General features: G+C 38.7%; 1 protein-coding gene across 3 annotated transcripts in view; it reads left to right on the top strand.

Annotated features, from left to right (window-relative positions):
- LOC118570719 (zinc finger protein 431-like) overlaps window positions 1-21,262 on the top strand; it is a 33,288-nt gene that overhangs the window by 4,462 nt on the left and 7,564 nt on the right. Inside the window, exon 1 of one of the 3 annotated variants that reach the window (XM_036169386.1) lies at window positions 9,973-9,994. The exons of the other annotated variants lie outside the window; for them this stretch is intronic. The gene's annotated coding sequence lies outside the window, so the exon portion shown is untranslated. Of the gene's footprint in view, window positions 1-9,972; window positions 9,995-21,262 lie in introns of those variants that run through there. 3 annotated transcript variants of the gene reach the window in all.

Below are 21,262 nucleotides of genomic sequence, written 5' to 3' on the forward strand. Positions count from 1 at the left end.
TCATTGGTGCTGGGTTTGCTTGAAACCATAAGGCGACATGAGGGACTGTTGAGCCACAGTAGGCTCTGAAAGAGATCACCTCCATTTGCAGAAAGGGCTCTAGAGCATGTGGCCTTTCTGGAAGAAATATCAATAGCTGGAGGGTCATCAAGTTATCAGTTTAAGGGTCACTTTGAGTTAATTTTGTTGCAGTTGTGAGATCTGTGTTTATTTAATTTCTGTACACATTGAATCCTAGGTAATACTGGTCAAGATCACACTTTTCCTGACTGATTTTCCTTTTGTATTTTGATTAAAAGTTGACTCTATATTCCTGCTTTTGTTCTTGGCTTTTTCTCTCCATCCTCTTTACTCTTTCAACAAATATTGTACACATTCTTGATTATTGTTGCTTTTGCAGTAAATATAGAAGTCCCATTGTATCAATGTGTGTAATGATTTTCATAATCCCATTGAGTATTCTGAGTGTTTGTACTTTGCATATAGCTTTAGAATCAGCTTTCTTCTTATAAACTGTCTGGCATTGTCTTTGGATTCAATTGATGGTGCAAATTGACCATAAACAACATCTTAATATTAATGCATCATGTTCCCAAGTATGGTTTATATACTTTATTTAGGTTTTGTTGTTAATCCATTAAAGACTTTTAGATTATTGGTTAAAAAGTATTATGGGGCTTGGTAGGTCACTCAACATAAATTATTCTTGGGAATGACATGATTTCAGATCTCAGCACCCAAATCAGGAGGCTCATAACTATCTGCTACTCCAGGTTCAGGAGTTCTGATGGCCTCTTTTCTGGTGTGTCACCTGTACACATATGGAAAACATTCTCTCAAACATACACATAAAAAAAGGAGATAAATTTGTTTCCAAAAGTTCTTGTGACTTATAAAGAATTAGAGCCAAACAAGTTGCTTTAGGTGTATAATACATATCATACATTGTTTCTTTAAAAATCTGTTATCTTGCATTTGGTTTGGAAAAGTTTTCCTTTCTTCACTCTGATGCAGACTTACATCTAATCATCAATCATAGGAAAGTGATCCTAACTTTTGTGAGCAAGAAGGTAGATATGCATAGTTAATATAACAAAAGTTATATTTTATTATGTAGGTGGTTATTGTACATAGTTCACACTCTAAATTCCCAATTATAGTCCTAAACTTATCTCACCAATGCTGCTCACCTCTATCTTAGCTTAAGTTCAGGTTTCTTCTCTAACAGAAGTCTCTGATTCAAGGGTCAGGATCCTGATTGAGATACTCTAGTCCCAGGGCTGAGAAAGATGATGTCTCTCCACATGTGCAGAGTAGAGCATTGCTCTTGGTCTCTGTTTATGTATTATCCAGTAGGCATCATGTGGTTCTAGGACTGTGTCTGATTATCTGGAGTGAGTGATATCACTGGATTCTGGTTTTCAGGTACAGCCTTGGATGTAGTGGGGTTTGTGATTAAGCTCTTTTTACATGTCTAAAAGGCTTTTTTTTTTAGCATCTAGTGAGAAAACCATGTGTTTTTTTTTTTTTTTTTCCAGTTTATTTCTATGGTGGATTACATTGACAGATTTTCATATGTTGAACCATCCCTGCATCTCTGGGATGAAGCCCACTTGATCATGGTGGTTGATTTTTTTTTTTTTTCCCATGTGTTCTTGGTTTTGGTTTGCCAGTATTTTATTGAGTATTTTTGCATCAGTGTTCATGAAGGAGATTGGTCTGTAATTCTTTTTCTTTGTTGCATCTTGGTGTGGTTTGAGTATCAGGGTAACTGTAGCCTTATAAAGAGTTTGGAAATGTTCCTTCTGTTTCTATTGTGTGGAATAATTTAAGGAGTATTGGTATGAGCTCTTTGAAATTCTGGTAGAATTTTACACTGAAACCATCTGGTCCTGGTTTTTTTTGGGGGGGGGCAGGTAGAAGAGAGTTTTAATGACTTTTTTTATTTCCTTAGGGGTTATAGGTCTTTTTGAATTGTTTATCTATCTTGATTTAATTTTAGTATGTGGTACCTATCCAGGGAATTGTCAATTTCTTTTAGATTTTCCAATTTTATGGAGTACAGGTTTTTGAAGCATGATTCAAAGTGTGTCTGGATTTCCTCAGTGTCTGTTGTTTTTTCCCCCTTTTCATTGCTGATTTTGTTAATTTCCTTCCTTTTGGTTAGTTTGGATAAGGGTTTGTCTGTCTTGTTGATTTTCTCAAAGAAGCAACTCTTTGTTTCATTGATTCTTTGTATTGTTCTATTTGTTTCTATTTTATTGATTTCAGCCCAGAGTTTGATTATTTCCTGTCATCTACTCCTCCTGGGTGAGTTTTCTTTTTGTTCTAGAGCTTTTAGGTATTCTGTTAAGTTACAAGTGTGAGATTTCTCCAAATTCTTTTTGTAGGCAGTGCTCTGAACTTAGCACTGCTTTCAGTGTCCCTTAAGTTTGGATATGTTATGGATTCATTTTCATTGAATTCTAGACATCTTTATTTCTGTCTTTATTTTTTCCTTGACCTAGTGGTAATTCAGTTGAGAGTTGTTCAGTTTCCATGAGTTTGTAGGCTTTCTGTAGTGTGTGTGTTGTTGAACCCTAACTTTTATCCATGGTGATCTGATAACATACAGGGGGTTATTCAAATTTTATATATATATATATCTTTTGAGATTTGCTTTGTGACTGAGTATGTGGTCAATTTTAGAGAAGGTTCCATGAGGTGCTGAGAAGGTATATTCTTTTGTGTTTGGGTGAAATGTTCTGTAGATGTCTATTAAGTCCATTTGAGTCATAATATCTGTTAGTTCTTTGTTTCTCTGTTAAGTTTCTGTTTGGCAGATCTGTCCATTTGTGAGAGTAGGGTGTTGAAGTCTCCTACTATTAATGTGTGATTAAGTTTTAGTAATGTTTGATATGTGATTAAGTTTTAGTAATGTTCCTTTTAGAAATGTTGGGTGCCCTTGTATTTGGGCATAGATGTTGAGAATTTACACTTCATCTTGATGAATTTTTCCTTTGATTAATATGAAATGTCTTTCTCCATCTCTTTTGATTAATTTAGTTTGAAGTCTGTTTTGTTAGAAATTAGGGTAGCTACACTGGCTTGCTTCTTAGGTTCACTTGATTAAAAATCTCCTCAACCCTTTACTCTGAGGTAATGAATGTCGTTGATGTTTTTGATGTTGAGGTGTGTTTCTTGTATGCAGCAGAAGGATGTATCCTGTTTTCGTATCCATTTATGCACCTATGTCTTTTTAGTGGCAAATTGAGCCCACTGTTATTAAGAAATATTAATCCCCAGTGGTTGTTAATTTATGTTATTTTTTGTTTGTTTGTTTTGGTGGTAGTAGGGGTGTGTGTGTGTGTGTGTGTGTGTGTGTGTGTGTGTGTGTGTATTTCCTTTCTTTGGGTTTCCTGGTTTGAGATTATCTATTACCTGTGTTTTCATGGGTACAGCTAACTTCCTTGGGTTGGAATTTTCCTTCTAGTACTTTCTGTAGGGCTGGGTTTGTGGATAGGTATTGTTTAAAACTGGTTTTGTCATGAAATTTTTTGTTAGCTCCATCTCTGGTGACTGAAAGTTTTGCTAGGTATAGTAGAAGAGATCTCCTGCACAAACTGTGGGTATTGGGGAAGTAACAGGGGTGTGGGAAAATGAGGGATCATGTTAGGCAGGTTGGGGGTGAATGAAAGGAGATAGTAATGCAAGAGATATCTTGATGTGGGGGTCATTTGGGGATTAGGGAGGAAACTAGTGCCAGGAAACTTACAGGAATTCACAAGGATGACCCCAGCTAAGACTCCTAGCAATAGTGGAGAGGATGCCTGAACTGGCCTTCTCTTCTCCTGTAATCAGATTTGTGACTACCCTAATTGTCATCAGAGAGCATTCATCCAGTAACTGATGGAAGCAAATGCAGAGACCCACAGCTAAGCACTGGGTAGAGCTCCAGGAATCTGGTTGAAGACAGGAGGAGGAGCCTGGGGGATCAAGGTCCTCACAGGGGAACCCACAGAGACAGCTGACCTTGGCTCATGGGAGCTCACAGACTCTGAACTTATGCTAGGGAGCCTGCATGGGGCATTGCATTCCATCACCTGGTCCTTTGAGGCATACACAGTGCTGATGGGGACCACATATAAGAATTATTAACAATTTCACAGCAATTTTCAAATTCGGGCCACAAAAGGAAAAGGAGAAAGCATGCATTATATATTCAAATAACTCATAGACAAATAAATGTAGGAAAATAAATCTAAGGCACTAAAATATATAATTATTAAATGTAGAAACAGTATAAATCACAGGAAATTGTTATGATCCATCTGGCATATACATATTTTCCCAAATTTATATTTTCAACAGGTTTGATATGCACCAAATTGAAAACACATTTAGAAATAAAAAGAAATGTAATCACTTTCAAACAAAATGTTGTAAATGGGGATTATAGTAGGGTTGGAACTGTAAGACTTGAGCTAAGCCAATCATTGTATAGCATCACTCTAACCTGATCAGTGTCAAGTAGGAGAATGTGGTTCATGGCCATGGAAGAGGTATTTCTTCCTTTATTAATGAAAAAAGCAAGTAAGAGTCCAGTAATCTTCATAATTAGCTTTTAATGTTGTTTTTCAGATTTTGTATGTTAACATTATGAAAAAACAAATGATAAATATAAAGCATCAGGAAGTATGCTAGTCTTTAGAGCCATCCATCCCTTGGGTCTGACCAACGGATATAGACCCCTGTGTTTTGGCAGAGATGGCAATGACATTGTGGGGCTGAACCAAGAATCTGGAATACAATGTTCCTGGCCTGAGGTGTCATCATGGAGATGAAACAATTCCTGAAGAAGTTTCTTCAACACTTGGGCCTAGTGGTGGTTTAGTTGCTTATATTTTTGTAATTAAAATTTTTTTTATTTCCCTTCTTAAGTACTTGTTGGCTTTTGTTTCCTTTTCGTGTGTATCCTTGTTGATTACTTCCATTTGCAAGAAGTTTGTTAGTCATTTTTCAAACTTAGTCACTTTCTAAATTATTCCTCATTTTGTAATTCACTTCCACCATGTATCTGAGTAGCAGAATTGTTAGAAGTTCTTATTAATAAAATCAAACCCGAGGCCAGTTATTGGGGTGAATGCTGGAAGATAAGAGAAGCAGAACAAGCCACAGTTTCCTCACCTTGCCAGTTCCTCAGCTGGTCTTGTTTCCTCAGACTGAAAGCTTCTGAGTCCTCATCCAGAATGAATCTGAGCAGAACTGTGTTGCTCCGAAGCCTAAAAGCTTAACCAGCCAAAATGCTTAACCAGCCAAATGCTTCTAGTTTCTGGTCTTTACACCTTATATGTTTCTACTTTCTGCTGTCACTCCTTGGCATTAAAGGCTGGATTTCTAGGATTAAAGGCATGTGTCACCATGCCTGGCTGTTTCTAATGTGGCCTTGAACTCAGAGATCCAGAGGTATTTCTGTCTCTGGAATGCTAGGATTAAAGGCGTGTGTTACCACTGCCTATCCTCATGTTTAATATTGTGGCCGTCCTGTTCTCTGACCCCAGATAAGTTTATTAGCCTGCACAATATTTTTGGGAACACAATACCACATTTTCTGTCTTCTCCTGGAATATAACAGATACCAAAACTACATTATTTCATAGTTCTTTACAGCAGTAAAGAAACATACCATAAACTAATCTTTTTTTTGTTTGTTTGTTTGGTTTTTCGAGACAGGGTTTCTCTGTAGCTCTGGAGCCTGTCCTGGACTAGCTCTGTAGATCAGGCTGGCCTCGAACTCACAGAGATCCACCTGCCTCTGCCTCCCAAGTGCTGGGATTACAGGCGTGCGCCACCACTGCCCGGCGTCGGCGTCTTCTTCTTCTTCTTCTTCTTCTTCTTCTTCTTCTTCTTCTTCTTCTTCTTCTTCTTCTTCTTCTTCCTTCTTCTTCTTCCTTCTTCTTCTTCCTTCTTCTTCTTCTTCTTCTTCTTCTTCTTCTTCTTCTTCTTCTTCTTCTTCTTCTTCTTCTTCTTCTTCTTCCTTCTTCTTCCTTCTTCTTCTTCTTTTTTCTTCTTCTTCCTTCTTCTTCCTTCTTCTTCCTTCTTCTTCCTTCTTCTTCCTTCTTCTTCTTCTTCTTCTTCTTCTTCTTCTTCTTCTTCTTCTTCTTCTTCTTCTTCTTCTTCCTTCTTCTTCCTTCTTCCTTCTTCTTCTTCTTCTTCTTCTTCTTCTTCTTCTTCTTCTTCTTCTTCTTCTTCTTCTTCTTCTTCAATTCAGAATTTGGTTCTTAGTATAGAATTGGCTGGAATGGATGTTGATACTATAGACCCAAACCCACAGAGACCCATCTAATTCTCATAAAATCATTCTTTATTCTAGAACTCAGTATATCTTTGACGTTCATTATACATGTACATGTAGTGTCTACTTTTTCTTTGTCTTTCTTTGGGACAGGGCCTTACTATGTGATTACTCCACTGCCTCAGTCTCCTGAGTTACAGGATTAGAGGAATGATCCACAGTTTTTGGATCTGTTTTTATTTTCATTTTGTTCAAAAACAAAATAAAAGAAAGTTTTGAGAGGATTCTTACAATTTTAGAAAACTTAAACAAGAAACTTAAGAATGGTACAAATAGCATAGGAAAGAAAGCTGTGGTGTCTTTGTAGGGATTCCATGAATCTATTCATAGAACTTCAGTCTTGGAATAGCAATTCCTATCCTCCAGGATTTAGAGTGAATAAGTATTTTTGGAGTATGTGGTAGATGTCATTTTTATGTTGAGCAATGTTTCTGTTTAATATTTACTAGTTCCTGAATTTCAGTAAATTATATATTCCATTACTTAAAATTGTTTTCAGGAGACAGGAAAACTGCATGCTTTAGAGAGTAAGTATTGTTTCTAAAGATTTTCAAGTTTCTAGCTATATGATGTTTTTTATCTCATCCATTCTGGAAATCTGTTCTCATCTTTTCATATATTCAATATGTTGAGCATGCCTCATGAGAAAATCTGTAAACTTGTCATAATGTTGAAAAGTCTTATGGATGATACAAGCTTAGCTGGTAAAGTCTAAAGAGACACCCCAAACATGAAAAGGTACTGAAAACTTTTGTTTTGGAGAATTACTCATTACTGATCATTGGAAATAATTTAAATTTTCTAGATATAATTTAATAATGTCTAGGTCTTTTTATAATAGATAGTATTCAGTATGGCCTTAGGCTCTTTGAGGTACATTTAAACAGTATTTTGAGCTAACAGTAGAAACCACTTGAGATACACTTGGCTCTCATGTTGACATTGGAAAGTAGCATAAATAGTATCTCTATTATTACAATGATATAAAGAAGGAAATAAAATGGAAAACTATTGATAGAGGAGTCTGGAAATTCTCTCTATGCTGGCAAGTTCTAAACTGAGAAGTGAGACAAATTAACACATGTTTCATAACGTTTACTATGGGATGAATTAGTTTATAACTTGCCTTTGATCCTCTTAATACCTTCATTAAACTTTCCTAAGTGGTTAGTTTTTACCCAACTAATTTGTAATTCAAATTTAGGACTGTGGACATTTTAGTATGGTGTACATGTATTGTTCTAGGCCAAGTTGTTACATGCTGGTGTTTTCTATTTAAAGAGATGTTTCAACCCTCCCTCTTCTTAGGATAAAGCTTCTTTATTATATTTTAACAAAAGGAGTTGAAAATTTGGTACAGAATTTAATATACTAATAATTGTATTTCAATAGTTTGATTGACTAATATGTATTTTTAGTCTAGTGAAAACAGAAATACCTTTCTTTCTTTAAAAAATCATGTGTTAAAACAACACAGTGTTGCATTCATTAAATCTTCTAATTTGAGTTAAAAAAAAACCCACAGGAACTATTTTTTTTGTCAACAGAGTGAGGCTGAAATATATGTCTGATTTTTTTGTTTTTGTTTTGGTTAACACAGGGTTTTATTGTAGTAGCCTTACCTAGTCTTGATCCTCCTGCCTCAGTGTCCTAGTTCTTTACTTTTTTAAAAATTGCTGTTGGATATTTGTGTGTAGGGGGCATGTGTCAAAGTCAGGAGTTATCCCTCGCTCATATCGTGTGGTGCCTGGGAGTCAAGTCAGGGCAGGCTTGACAACAAGCCTCCACCCTCTGAGCTTTCTTACCGGTTGCTCAGTAGTGCTTTTATTTTTTCATCTTTTTGAGACAGTGACCCATGCTGGTCTTGAGTTTTGATCCTCCTGCCTACAGTTTTAAAGTATGGGAACCATATCCACAATCTACATTCTTAGTGTCTTAATGTTTCAACTCTGGTACTTTTTCTCAATTTTAGAAAACACATAGCCACATGCATGGTCAAAATATGTGTGCTTGTCAATTTTAATATTTGAACAATTATAACAAGTCATTTGTCCTATAGATTTTTGTCAAGTCATTATTTTTACAATTCTGCTTTATATTTAGAGAAATTGCTATTAAGTATAATTTTATTGAATTTCCATTCTATAATACTAATGTTTGGATGGTCCACTTTGACTGTTTAAGACAGTCTGAAACTAATTTCTATTTAACTAGACTAAAAAAAATAGTGTAATATACTTAAGGGCTTCTGCTATATAAGTCACAAAAAAGTTATGATTGTTATATTTGCTAAAAATGTAACTCTTCTTGTGTGTGTATGCAGTGTGATTTTTGGGTAGAGTACCATTTGACTGATGCTAGAGTGAGGATGACACTAAGCTAGTACCTTTGAGAACCTATAACAAGTGGTGTGACACTAATTGTCCATCATTCCAGGCCTGGTAGTTCAGGTTTATTTCCATTTATTCATAGTGTACTGAATTCAGCTCAGTTATTAGCCTTTTTACCAATTAGGACACTTTACAGTTCAGAATAGGGTCATAGAAATGGCAGAAACTCACTATAACTTTCCCTTACATTCTTTTTCCCTTTTAAATCTTAAGATAGATCCTAAGATTTACATTGGACCCTTTTTGGTGTAGAGTGTTCACCCAAATGCAACTTCATCCTGAAATTGGCTGGGTCTGAGAAGGGAGGATGACTATAGTGACCCAGGGACTGAGGGCAGGGATCCATTACTACAGGATTGTGGGGTTCTTCTTTCCATCCCCACACCCTTGGCACACACTGTAAAGCAGCCTGGTTTGGCTTTAGTGGCCTTAAAACACAGCTTTCATCTTTATGGCTGGAATTGGTTATTTGTTTCTTTAGGTAACTTTGAGTAACAACTCATGTAATGCAGCTTTTGTATAATTAGGCTATACAAGTGGTGGCAGAGCAGGGTAGATCCATCGCATAGATGTTCTTGTTTTAGTCTAGAGTCCTTGGAAGCAATCTGCTGCATGAACACTCGTGAAAAGGCTTCTCTCATTTATCTTTTTTCTTAATTTTTTTTTCATTTATTTTATATCCTAATTGCAGTTTCCCCTCCCTTCTCTTCTCCCTTTCCTACCTCTGCCTCCCCTCCACATATCTGTTCCTTCTCAGTTTCTGTTCAGAAAGGGGCAGACCTCCAATGGGTGTCAACAAAGCATGGCCTATCAAGTTGAGGTAGGACTATACTCCTCCCTCTGCATTAAGGCTTGGCCAGGCAACCAGTATAGGGAACAAGTTTCCAAAAGCCAGCTCGTATATTAGGGACAGGCTCTGATCCTTCTGTTAGGAATCCCACAAATAGACCATGCTACACAACTGTCACACAGAGTAGAGGGCCTAGGTAGATCCTAAGCAGGCTCCCTAGCTGTAGGTCCAGAGATATGAGCTCCTATGAACCCAGGTTAGTTGTTTCTCTGGATTCTCTTGTGATGACCTTTACACACTCCCATCCCACTCCACCTCCAGCTCATACAATCCTTCCTCCTTCTCTTCAGCAGGATTCCTGGAGCTCAGCCCAGTGCTTGGCTATGGATCTCTGCATCTGCTTCCATCAGTTTCTGGATGAAGGCTTCTCATGACAATTAGGGTAGCCACCAATCTGATTACAGGAGATGGCCAGTTCAGGTACCCTCTCCACTATTGCTAGGAGTCCTAGCTGGGGTCATCCTTGTGGATTCCTGTGAGTTTCTCTGGCACCAGGTTTCTCCCTAATCCCCAAATGCCCTCCTATATCAAGACATCTGTTTCATTACCCTCCCTCACCTTCCCACCCCCCAGTCTTCCAAGCCTGATCCCTAATGTTCCCACCTTCTTCTCTCCCCCAGTTTATCCAAAAGATCTCTTCCATTTCCCCTTCTCAGGTAAATCTATGCATCCCCCTTTGTGCCCTCCTTGCTACCTAGCCTCTCTGGAGCTTTGAATTGAAGCCTGGTTATCCTTTACTTTATAGCTAATATCCATTAATAGGTGAATACATACCGTGTTCATCTTTTTGAGTCTGAGTTATCTCATTCAGGATGATTTTTTTTCTAGTTCTGTCCATTTGTTTAGAAATTTCATGATGTCATTGTTTTTTATAGCTGAGTAATACTCCATTGCATAAATGTACCACATATTCTTTATCAATTCTTTAGTTGAAGGGCATCTATGTTGTTTCTAGGTTCTGGCTATTACAAATAATGCTGCTATGAATGTAGTTTAGCAAGTGTCATTGTGGTATGATTAAGCATCCTTTGGGTATGTTCCCAAAATTGACATAGCTGGATCTTGAGGTAGATTGATTTTCAATTTTCTCAGAAACTGCCATATCAATTTCCAAAGTGGCTGTACAAGTTTGCACTACCACCAGGAATGGAGGAGTGTTTCCCTTACTCCACATTCTCTTCAACATAAGCTATCATTAGTGCTTTTTAAAAATATTTATTTATTTCTTTATTATGTATGTATACAGTATTCTGAAATGTATGCCCTACACACCAGAAGAGGGCACCAAATCTCATTTTAGATAGTTGAGAGCTACCATGTGGTTGCTGGGAATTGAACCCAGGACCTCTGGAAGAGCAGCCAGTGCTCTTAACCTCTGAGCCATCTCTCCAGCCCTCATTAGTGTTTTTATCTTAGCCATTCTGAGTCTCTTATCCCTCATTCCTCAAGAGTCCCTGGCATAAATAAGTGCGGGGACTGGTCTCCCACAGATGGTGCCCAAACAGGGACAAAGAAAATGGATAAAAAGAAAAAAAATAACCCTAGAACTTGGTGAAAGGATTGTGGGGGCATTGTGAGTGTAAGCACTCTGATAAGGAATTAAAAAATGAAGGCAATGGTATTTTATTCTCAGGTGTATAGGTAGGCAGTGAAATACTGCAAGGCTACAGCATTAGATCTCCCTCTCTCTCTCTCTCTCTCTCTCCTATCTATAAACAATAAGGAAGGTAGAGTGTAGCAATATAGTACAGGAAAAACTTAGAAGTGTAAGGTAGTGTAGAAAAATTTACTTAAGATAGGCAACTAGAGTCTTCAATTTTCTAATTTTAGGGGCTATGAATGCAAACTGGGAAAAAAATCTATCTTCTTTGAGCTTTACGGGCAGAGAAAAGCTCTTCTTTGAGCTTATCAGATAGAAAAAAGATTCCTGTGGAAGCTTTTGGCCTGGGCACACCGGAAATGCTAAAACAGCAGCAGAGGAAAGAGATTCCCTCTGCAGTGGGTGCGGATGGAAACAAAAATCCTCTGCTCTGTTAGCAGTGCGGCCCCTTACCTTCAGAATTAGTTCGCTCCTGGCCATGAAGCCAAAGAAGTTTAGAGAACAGAAGTCTTAGGAAAAACTTAATCTTTCTCTTTCAAACTAAAAGCTCTCTTAAAAAACGTAATCTCTCTCTGTAACATGAATCTTAAAAGAAAAGGTCTTATTAATAAAAACAAACCCAGGGCCAGGTATTGCAGTGACTATTGGAAGATCAGAGAGACAGAACAAAAAACACAGCTGACCTCACCTCGCCAACTTCTCAGCTGATCCTTTATCCTCAAACTGGAAGCCTCTGAGTCCTCATCTAAATGGATCTCACCTGAACTGCTGCTCAAAGCCTAAAAGCTTAACCAGGCTGTAGTTCCTGGTCTTCACACCTTATATACCGTTCTGCTTTCTGCCATCACTTCCTGGGATTAAAGGCATGTGTCACCATGCCTGGCTCTTTCCAGTGTGGTCGAGAACTCACAGAGACCCAGACGGATTTCTGCCTTTGGAATGCTAGGATTAAAGGTGTGTTTTTGACCATTTTCTGGCCTCTTTATCTAGTAGCTGTTCTGTTCTCTGACCCCAGATAAGTTTACTAGGGTTCACAATATATTGGGGAACAAAAATATCACCACATTTCCCCTCCTTTTTTGGTCTAAAATTAAAAAAGCTTATAACTAATACAAGAAAAAACTAAGCTGGGCAGTGGTGGTGTACATCTTTAATCCCAGTACTTGGGAGGCAGAGGCAGGCGGATCTCTGTGAGTTCCAGGCCAGCCTGGTCTACCAAGTGAGTTCCAGGAAAGGCACAAAGCTACACAGAGAAACCCTGTCTCGTAAAACAAAAACAAATAAACAAACAAACAAAAAAAAAACCTATATCCAATAAGTATATACACTGTATACAGTCAAGAATTACATTAACAATGTCTAGTCCGTTAACATTTGATAGAATCAGACAAAAAACTCCATAATATATATTAACAATGTCCAATCCATTAACATTTGACAAATTCAGATAAAAAATTTTCATTACTTATCATATTTAAAACAAGTAGTTCCTTTTTAAAGTAGATTCAATAATCTCCCTTTTTAATCTTATCATATCCATATTCTCTTTTTTTGAATAGATCCAAAAATCTACCTTTTATCTTATAATTTCTATAGCTTCCCTTTTTTCACAGTAGATTCAAGCTACCCTTTTCTATGTCTTCTTATTTCTTTTTCTTTTCTTTAAAACAAGAACCCTGTATCTAATCTCCTTTGTTTACTTTTAGCTTTTTGGGGGGTGGGCAGGTATATATTGTATATAGTTATTGTACTTATTGTATATAGTTTTTCTTATATTAGTTATAACTTTTTTCTTTTTATTAGAATAAAAAGGGGAAATGTGGTGATATTTTATTTGTATGTTAATAAATAAAGTTTGCCTGGAGATCAGAGGTCATAGCGAGCCATAAACAGAAGTCAGGTGGTGGTAGCCCATGCCCTTAATCTGATCACATGGCAGGCAGAGTCTCTGTGTGGTCAAGGACACAGCCAAGGGTGGCAACACATGCCTTTAATCCCAGTACCAACCATAGAGACCTGGAGGTCTGTAGGAGGAAGTCTTGTGTCTGGGCTTAGAGCCATTGAGAAGGCAGAACAGGAAGGCAATAAAAACACAGGTTCAACGGGAAGTTCTCTCTGGGGAAGCTACTGCATGGTGGTAAGATAAGGCTAGTCGTGGCTCTTCTCTGATCTCTTTGGCTATTACTTCTGTATTTGGCTCTGTGTTTCTTATTTAATAAGACTGTTTAGAAATTCATCAACAAAACCCTGTAAAGGGAACTGGAAAGTTTGCTATCATACCTGAAAAGTTTCTGGAAATGTAACATCAATGCAGGTTTTAAGCAGTACCTTATATGGTCTAATAGCTGCACAAGAAATTTTTGCTAAGAGCTTTATGGCTGCTCAATACAGGAATTTCACCCTCAGCCTAAGAGGGGGCTTTATGGTAGCTTTTCTGCTGTAACAGAAACATTTGTCTAAATTATGGCATAGGAGAGCTGTTATGAATATAGGTAAAGGGACAGCCTCTGGTTAAAAACCATTTATCACTGAGAGTACATCTCTACCAGTTCCAGAATGGCTGAGAGCGCTTGGCAGGTAAGATGACTTTGGGGAGTAGGGTTTGTTCCAAAAAAGTTACAGTTCCCTGGCATCAAGTGTTACAACTCCGTAGCAACAGAACTCACTAAATCCCAGCATTGAAAGAGCCATTGACAAATCTTACTTCAAACTCTCAAGAACTTTTAGAATAATATCAAAACTTTACTATGAACTCTGAACTTTACTAAATGATTTACATATTTCTGGTCTCCTTAATAGTTTATTTAAAAATTATTTTCTGAGTGTTAAGAAATATCTTATAGATGTTTGTTTTAGTGTTAAGTTAGTTCTGTTATATGTAAAGTGATGATAGTTAAGAGATCTCTTCTAGATGTTAAGGTTTATAAAGTAGACCTATAGAATGTAACTAAGACTTAGGCAAGGTTTAAGTGAGACCTGAGTAAGGTTTATAAATATAGGTTTTGGGTAGCCCTATAGAGAATTTGTTAAGAGATTCTTCCTAGTGTAAGTTAGTTAGGAGTAAGAAGTAATATATCTCTTTTAGGTATTTGCTAAGTTAGATATTTGAAAAAGTGTATGTAGGTTTAGAACATATAGGCTTTAGGTTTAAGGATATGGTGAAAAAAAGTAATTTAGAGTAGGTTTTCCCGACCTGGGATGTGGAGAGCAATGTCCATGACAGACTGTGAACCTGGCATTTCCAAAAACCACCAATAATAGCAAGAAGCAGTTCCAGAGACTGCTAACTTCAGAAAGTAGCAGCAGAAAGTAGTGTCCACTGCTGAGACCATGGACTGTCTGTCATAGCTTCTCAAGCAGCAGATGCCAAGAGCCAGCGGAAGCAGAGCCGGCACTAGTGGCAAGGGTCCACAGGCTTTCGGCCATGGAGAAGACACAGTGAGAAGTAGACACACTACGCCACGAGAAAGGCAAGCAGCAGTGGGCAGCAGCTTGGAAAGCCCAACAGTGATGCCACACTGTGGGAAAAGTGAACAGTGAGCAGAGCAGCAGTGAACAGCTGTAAATGAGGTCCTGGTCCTGCCCAGCTCCTGCAGCCCTGTGGCCGGTTGGACCCAAGTAAACACACAGAAGCTTATAGTAATTATAACTGCTCAGCCATTAGCTCAGGCTAACTATTGACTAGCTCTTATACTTAAATTAACCCATAATTCTTATTTATGTTTAGCCATGTGGCTTGGTACCTTTTCTCAGTTCTGCCTTCACATATTGCTTCTTCTATGTCTGGCTGGCAAATCCTCTGTTCTGCCTTTTTCCTTCTTCCTCTCTAATTAGAATGTTCTGCCTAACCCTATTCTACCTCACCATTGGCCAAATAGCTTTATTTATCAACCTGTTAGAGCAACATATTTTCACAGCATACAAAAAGACACTCCTATCATTTCCCCCTTTTGTTTCTATTCAAAAGGAAGGCTTTAACTTCAACATAGTAAAATTACATATAACAAAACAGTTATCAAGCAAGAATTATAGTTACAATATCTAGTCTATTTATATTTGGCAAAATTAAAGAAGTTATCCTATCCTATATTTGTGAGTCTAAAGTTCCATATCTAATTTATCTTTTATCATAACCAAGGAAAATTGTAACTATCTAGTCTTCAACTACATCAAAGACCTCAGAAGGATATAATATTACCTAAGTAGACAGGAAGTACATTATAAGCAAATTTAAAAAATCTAGAATGACAGCTAGCTGGCTGCCTGGACAGTCATCCAAAGTTCCTCTGTAAAGTTGGGGCATCTGTCTTCAGCCTATAGGCTTAGTGTATCTGACAGACTCATTTGTGAAGTAGGATGTATACAAGGCCTACAGTTCGACCTCCCATTGGGTGAGAGTAGTCCATATACCAGATAAAACTGAATTCCACCAGTGTTCTGTCATGATTCAGGATTTTAAGTTCTAGAAATTGCTGATGTTTTTAGAATTCGGCTGTCCATTCTTCTGGGCTTATGGGTAGCTTCATCTCAACATCCTATTCTTCTCTGCATCCCATTCTTCTCAGCTTGTGAGTGGCTTCATCTCTTTTATTAAATGCCAGTCTACCATTGAGAGGTTAGACTCTGTCAGCCTAGTTACTCTTTCAAGAAAACTGTTTCAGCTACTGCACACCAGAAACCATTGGTCTACTGCCTGTCCAGCTGCCTTCAAAGAAAGGGGCACTGTACCATTTTCTGGATTGCAAAGGTCACTTTAGTGATGGTGCCATATTGTCCTGGCCTCAGAGGATGCCTGTTGCTAAAGCCACAACCACACTTGTCTTGGCAAGGTTTGGTAGTACTTTAAAGACACTCCCATCAAACAGCAGAGGCCGCAGAGTTCAGACTGCTTCTGGAGGCCAAGAGCAGAATGGTGTCAATGCCGGACAAGCAGCTGAGATATGCTGGAAAGCAGGAAGCTGTGGAGGTGAGACTGTACTACAGGCTAAGTAGCCAGCCTGAGGTTCTATGGGAACTGCTAAGACTGACTACAGCCCAAGCTCCCAGCAGTGGGATGTGACTGCAATCATTGTGTTGCCCTGAGGCTACATTTGTTGATACAACAGGACAGCATACAACAGAACAGCATATGGAGGATTCTGGGACCTAGTTTTCTGGGCACTTGGACTGTTAGTGATGCAGGTAATTGGAGTTTCTTCCCAAAGTCAGGGTTGCTATGGGAAGGCCACAGTTTCAGCTCATGGCAGCAGAAAGAGCCTTGAGCCTGTATGGCTATGAGGTGATGCTCTCTAACCTGGTCTGGAAGTGGCATGGTTACACAAGGCTACAGACTGCAAAGCATAGTGGTAGCTGAAAGCGGAAGGTTCAGAGAAACTTGCTTGAACTGAAAAGCTTTGGTTGTGGAACTTTTTGTATTTAGAATTGTTTGCTTCAGAGTCATTACAACTCTGACAGCTACATACAGACTTAAGGGCAGCTGACAAGCCAGGCCCTGACTACGAATGCTCACAGAAGCTTTTAGGAATGGTACCAGAACTCCTTTTGAACTAGAAATGCAATGGACAGTAATGATTTCATTACAATGGGACAGTTTGAATTTACTTATGCATATGGACTCTATCAGCGGTGATGATGGAACTGTTTATGTAAAAATGGAACTGCTTATAGAGAAATTTAGGTTTTCTAACTAGGCTTGAGATTTAATCTAAAATATAAAGAAAAGAGAGGATTAATATTCCTCAGTATATTTAATTTCAAAAATGTTTTTGTGTTACTTAAGTGAATTAATGTTATGTTTTGTATAGTTCTATTAAGAAATTGTTTTTGAAAGTAGGTTTGTAGATTGAATGTAGGATTGTAGAAATTAACCTATTGATATTGGTGTACCATGGTTTGGTAAAGTTAAGTAAGTATTTAAGTTTAAGGTATATGCATCAGAAGTTTTTCCTGTTAGCAAGAAATTAAAATGGTTCTGTTAAGAGTTTGCTTTAAGATTAAAGATTGAGAAAATTGTAACTATGTATAGCAATATTTATGTTAACCTGTTAATATTAATGATGAAGCTAAGGGGTTCTTTAAGTTGGATATAATTGCATCAAGAGATTTTTGGTTTAGAAAGGGCTTGATGCAGTTAAGACTGATGTAGTCACCTTAGACACATTCCAAAAAAGAAATGCCATCTTTTATCATCCTCTACTCCCATACTAGGAGGTATGATAGCTATTGGAGATTGTTGTAAGCTGTTAATGTGGAGTTATTTTTTGTATATTAAGAAAGGGGGACCTGTGGAAGCCCATTTTCAGGTTTCCTAGTGGCTTTACACAGCAGGTCTGCATAGAGGATGATTGGACCATGGGTCTGAGTGTAGGTGTTTTGTAACTATCAAGGGAGAGGTCTTATGCTCCAACTCTTGGCATTATTATAGATAGACCTTTGGAATAAAGTTCTGGGCTAGTAGATCCAAGCCTCATTCAAACATTTTCCAAATGATTTTAGGTTATTGACAGCTAAAATTAACCAACAAATTCTACAATATGTAATTTAACACATAATCAGAAACATCCCTATCAAATAAGATACTATCCTCCATGGCCCCCGAAGTCTCATGTTAATAAAACACTTTCACCTTCTTAAATCCCATAGTCTTAAAATTTCCACCACTTAAAAATACTACAGTCTCCTACCTTTATACTATGTGGAAAGAAAAAATGAGTCTCATCCCACTGTTTTCAAAAAGGGAAGAATGGGAGCATAGCAAAAAGTCAATCACATTTAAAGAAATCAAACCTCAACAGCTTCCTGTATCATATTGTGCAAATTCTGAGACCTTTTATGATATTTTGGGTTTTCAGGAACTAGGGATGCTCATGAATGGCTCTGCCATCCCCAGCATACACAGCTTTCCTACTACCCAAGCTCTACTCCACACCTGCAGCTCTCCTTAGTCACCTTATGGTCCTAGAATCTACCACACCTCCAGGTGTCCTCTCAGGGCCTATCTGAAAGTGTTTCAAATCTGTTACATGGTCATCAGCTCTCCATGAGCCCTTCAATCTTGGATTGGCAGTCAAGGCACTGAGGCAGAAGAATTCAAAGAAATTCCACACCAGTCTGGGCTCTAGCCAGATAGCAAACAGGGGCGGTCTCCATTCCTTCAGCCTACTGTATGTTGATTCTGCTTTTGACCTGACAGCTTACTGAATTTGAGGAGATGCAAGGTGAAGGGGGAGAGGAGACCCAGGAGACAGGAGGACACCTAGAGGAAATGAGAAAGGACTAGAGGAGACAGGAGAGTACCTGAGCGATTCTGGGGCACTGGAGTTGCTGGCTGAACATGATAGAAGAGAAAGTGCAAGTAGCCCTGAACATATGGGCACAGGAGACAACTTCCAGAATATAACAGCAGTAGCACAGACACTGAGGTCGACAATTAATAACTGGAACCTCATGAAAATGAAAAGCTTCTGTAAGGTAAAGTACACTGTCAATAAGACAAAATGTCAGCCTACAGGATGGGAAAAGATCTTTACCAACCCCACATTCTGACAAAGGGCTGATCTCCAAAAAGAAACTAGACATCAAAATACAAAATAATCCAATTTTAAAAATAGGTACTGATCTAAACAGAAGACTCTCAAATGGCCCAAATAAACTTAAAGAATTGTGCAACATCCTTAGCCATCAGGGGAAAGTGGGGGGGGGGGACGACACACCAGCCCCATACTTATTTACCCCAGGGACTCTTGAGGAATGAAGGATAAGAGACTTAATTAGAAACAAGGAAGAGAGAAACAGAGAGAAAACACAGGATAGACTCAGGTAGCTTGTCTCACTTATGCAGAGGGCCTGGTCCAGTACCATGAGGGCTCCTCAGCTATTGGTCCACAGTCATGTGTTTCCACTAGTTTGGCTAGTCAGTCATGGTCTCAATAGAATCCTTCCCTTCTCCTCTTTCTCTCTCTCTCTCTCTCTCTCTCTCTCTCTCTCTCTCTCTCTCTCTCACACACACACACACACACACACACACACACACACACACACACACACACACACATCAATTGCACTCCTGGCACTCTGCCTGGGATCCCGCCATGGATCTCTGCATCTGCTTCCATCAGTCACTGGATGAGGGTTCTATGATGACAGGGTATTCAGCCATCCTATCACCAGAGTATGCCAGCCTTATATTTAAGGCATATCCGCGTTGTCCTTAAAATTTTATTTTCTTTAAATGCATTCCTGCTCTAATCTCTATTTGTTTCTATTGTCCAACATTTCCCAGTCATTAAGAACTTCATTCCATTTTTAAGTGCTCTTCCTTCCTTCCTCCCTCCCTCCCTCCCTCCCTCCCTCCCTCCCTTCCTTCCTTCCTTCCTTCCTTCCTCTATCAGTTTAGAGCAGTGTTTCTTAACTTGTGGTTCACAACTGTTGGGGTCAAAGACCCTAACACAAGGGGTGCCTAAGGTCATTAGAAAACACAGATATTTATAATTCATAAAAGTATCAAAATTATAGTTATGAAATAGCAATGAAAATAATTTTATAGTTGCTAGTCACCACAGGATTATAAACTGTATTAAAGATTGCAGCATTAGGAAGGTTGAGAACGAATAGTTTAGGGCAATGTTTCCTGTCCTTAAACTTGCCTCACAGAATATATTTGAGAATTGCTTTGAACAGCTAATCCTGACCCTGTTGCCCAGTGCTGGGAAGACAGTCTTACAACTCCTTTCAGGCTGGTTACATTTCCAGGATTCCTGCAGTTTGTGTTTTCTCTTTTCATTTTCATGTCTTAAATAGTTTCAGTTGTTTCTCTTAACTGTTTTTTCTTGGCTTTATTTTGAGAGTTTGTTGATGTCCTCCAAATGTTTGTGTTTTCCTATCTTTCTTTGAGGGTTTATTGATTTCCTCCAATTGTTTGTGTTTTCCTGAATTTATTTAAGGGACTTATTAATTTTCTATTTAAGGACCTCTGTTATCTTAATATAGTTGGTTTTAAGGTCTTTTTCTTGTATTTCAGCTATGTTGGCTTAGTCAGTAATTGAACTTTGGTTGTGACATATTTCCCTTGCTGTTATAGATTATGTTTCTATGCTGGTGTCTAGGCATCTGGGTTTGGGCAATTATAAGTCTAGATGCAATTTCTGGCTTCATTTTTGTTGGATAGGAGTTTTTTTCCCTGGGTTTCTGTTTGCTGTCTGGAGTTTCCGAGTGTTTGCTGAATGTTGCCTTTTTTGCTAGCCTTCTTAGCTGATGTGTTCAAGGGACAATGCTTGTTGGTGTTGGAGGCTAGGGGAATGAGAGGCCAGACAAGATTATCCTAGGGATCCACAGGAGGTGTGGAGGGGAGGGTAAGCTGCCTCTGGTACTCTATTCCAGTTCTAGAGGCAATTGTACAAATTGGGTTTGGGGTAATAGATAATGTAGATCTGTGGAGAGCCTACCTTGTCTTCTTGCAGATGTGGTAAGTTGTGGTAAGAGCAGGGCTTGTCTGCCTGAGTTGGGGGCTGGGATACAGAGATGAGGCAAGAAGGGAAGGGCAGGTGGGGATGATCTGTAGACTTGAACAGGGGGAGAGGAAGCTGCAGCTAGTGTTCTGTTACAGCCCTAGGGGCAACCCTGAGTATTGGGTCTTGAGTAACTGTGGGTGACCAGTCCCTACTTTTATGACCAGGGTACTCTTGAGCAGGGAGAAGTGAGAAATATTTAGATAGAAAGAGATACCTAGATGATGAGAGGAAAGACAGAAACACAGGATAGTCTCAGGAGGGCCTGGGTCAAAACCTACCAGCCCCTTCTGTCCCTTCTAAAGGGCTTTTAAAGGAATGCCAAGAGGTGGAGCAAAAGACCTCCCAACATGGCCAAGTGCAGAACATCTTAAACACCTGGTAACCATGCATGTGGTCAAGCCATGCCCTAATGCAGCCCTGCTGTATAAACAAGCTCAGATCTCACTAGGAAACCTTTGTGGGCTCTCACAGGTAACAGAGAATGGGGAAGGTCCATGGGCAACCTACCTGGCCCCCTACCCAACGTCTTAATACTGATTCATCAGATTCCCAGGGATCATTTATTTACTTACTTATTTA

Source organism: Onychomys torridus, chromosome 19, assembly GCF_903995425.1.
Source record: "Onychomys torridus chromosome 19, mOncTor1.1, whole genome shotgun sequence".
Lineage (NCBI taxonomy): Eukaryota > Metazoa > Chordata > Mammalia > Rodentia > Cricetidae > Onychomys > Onychomys torridus.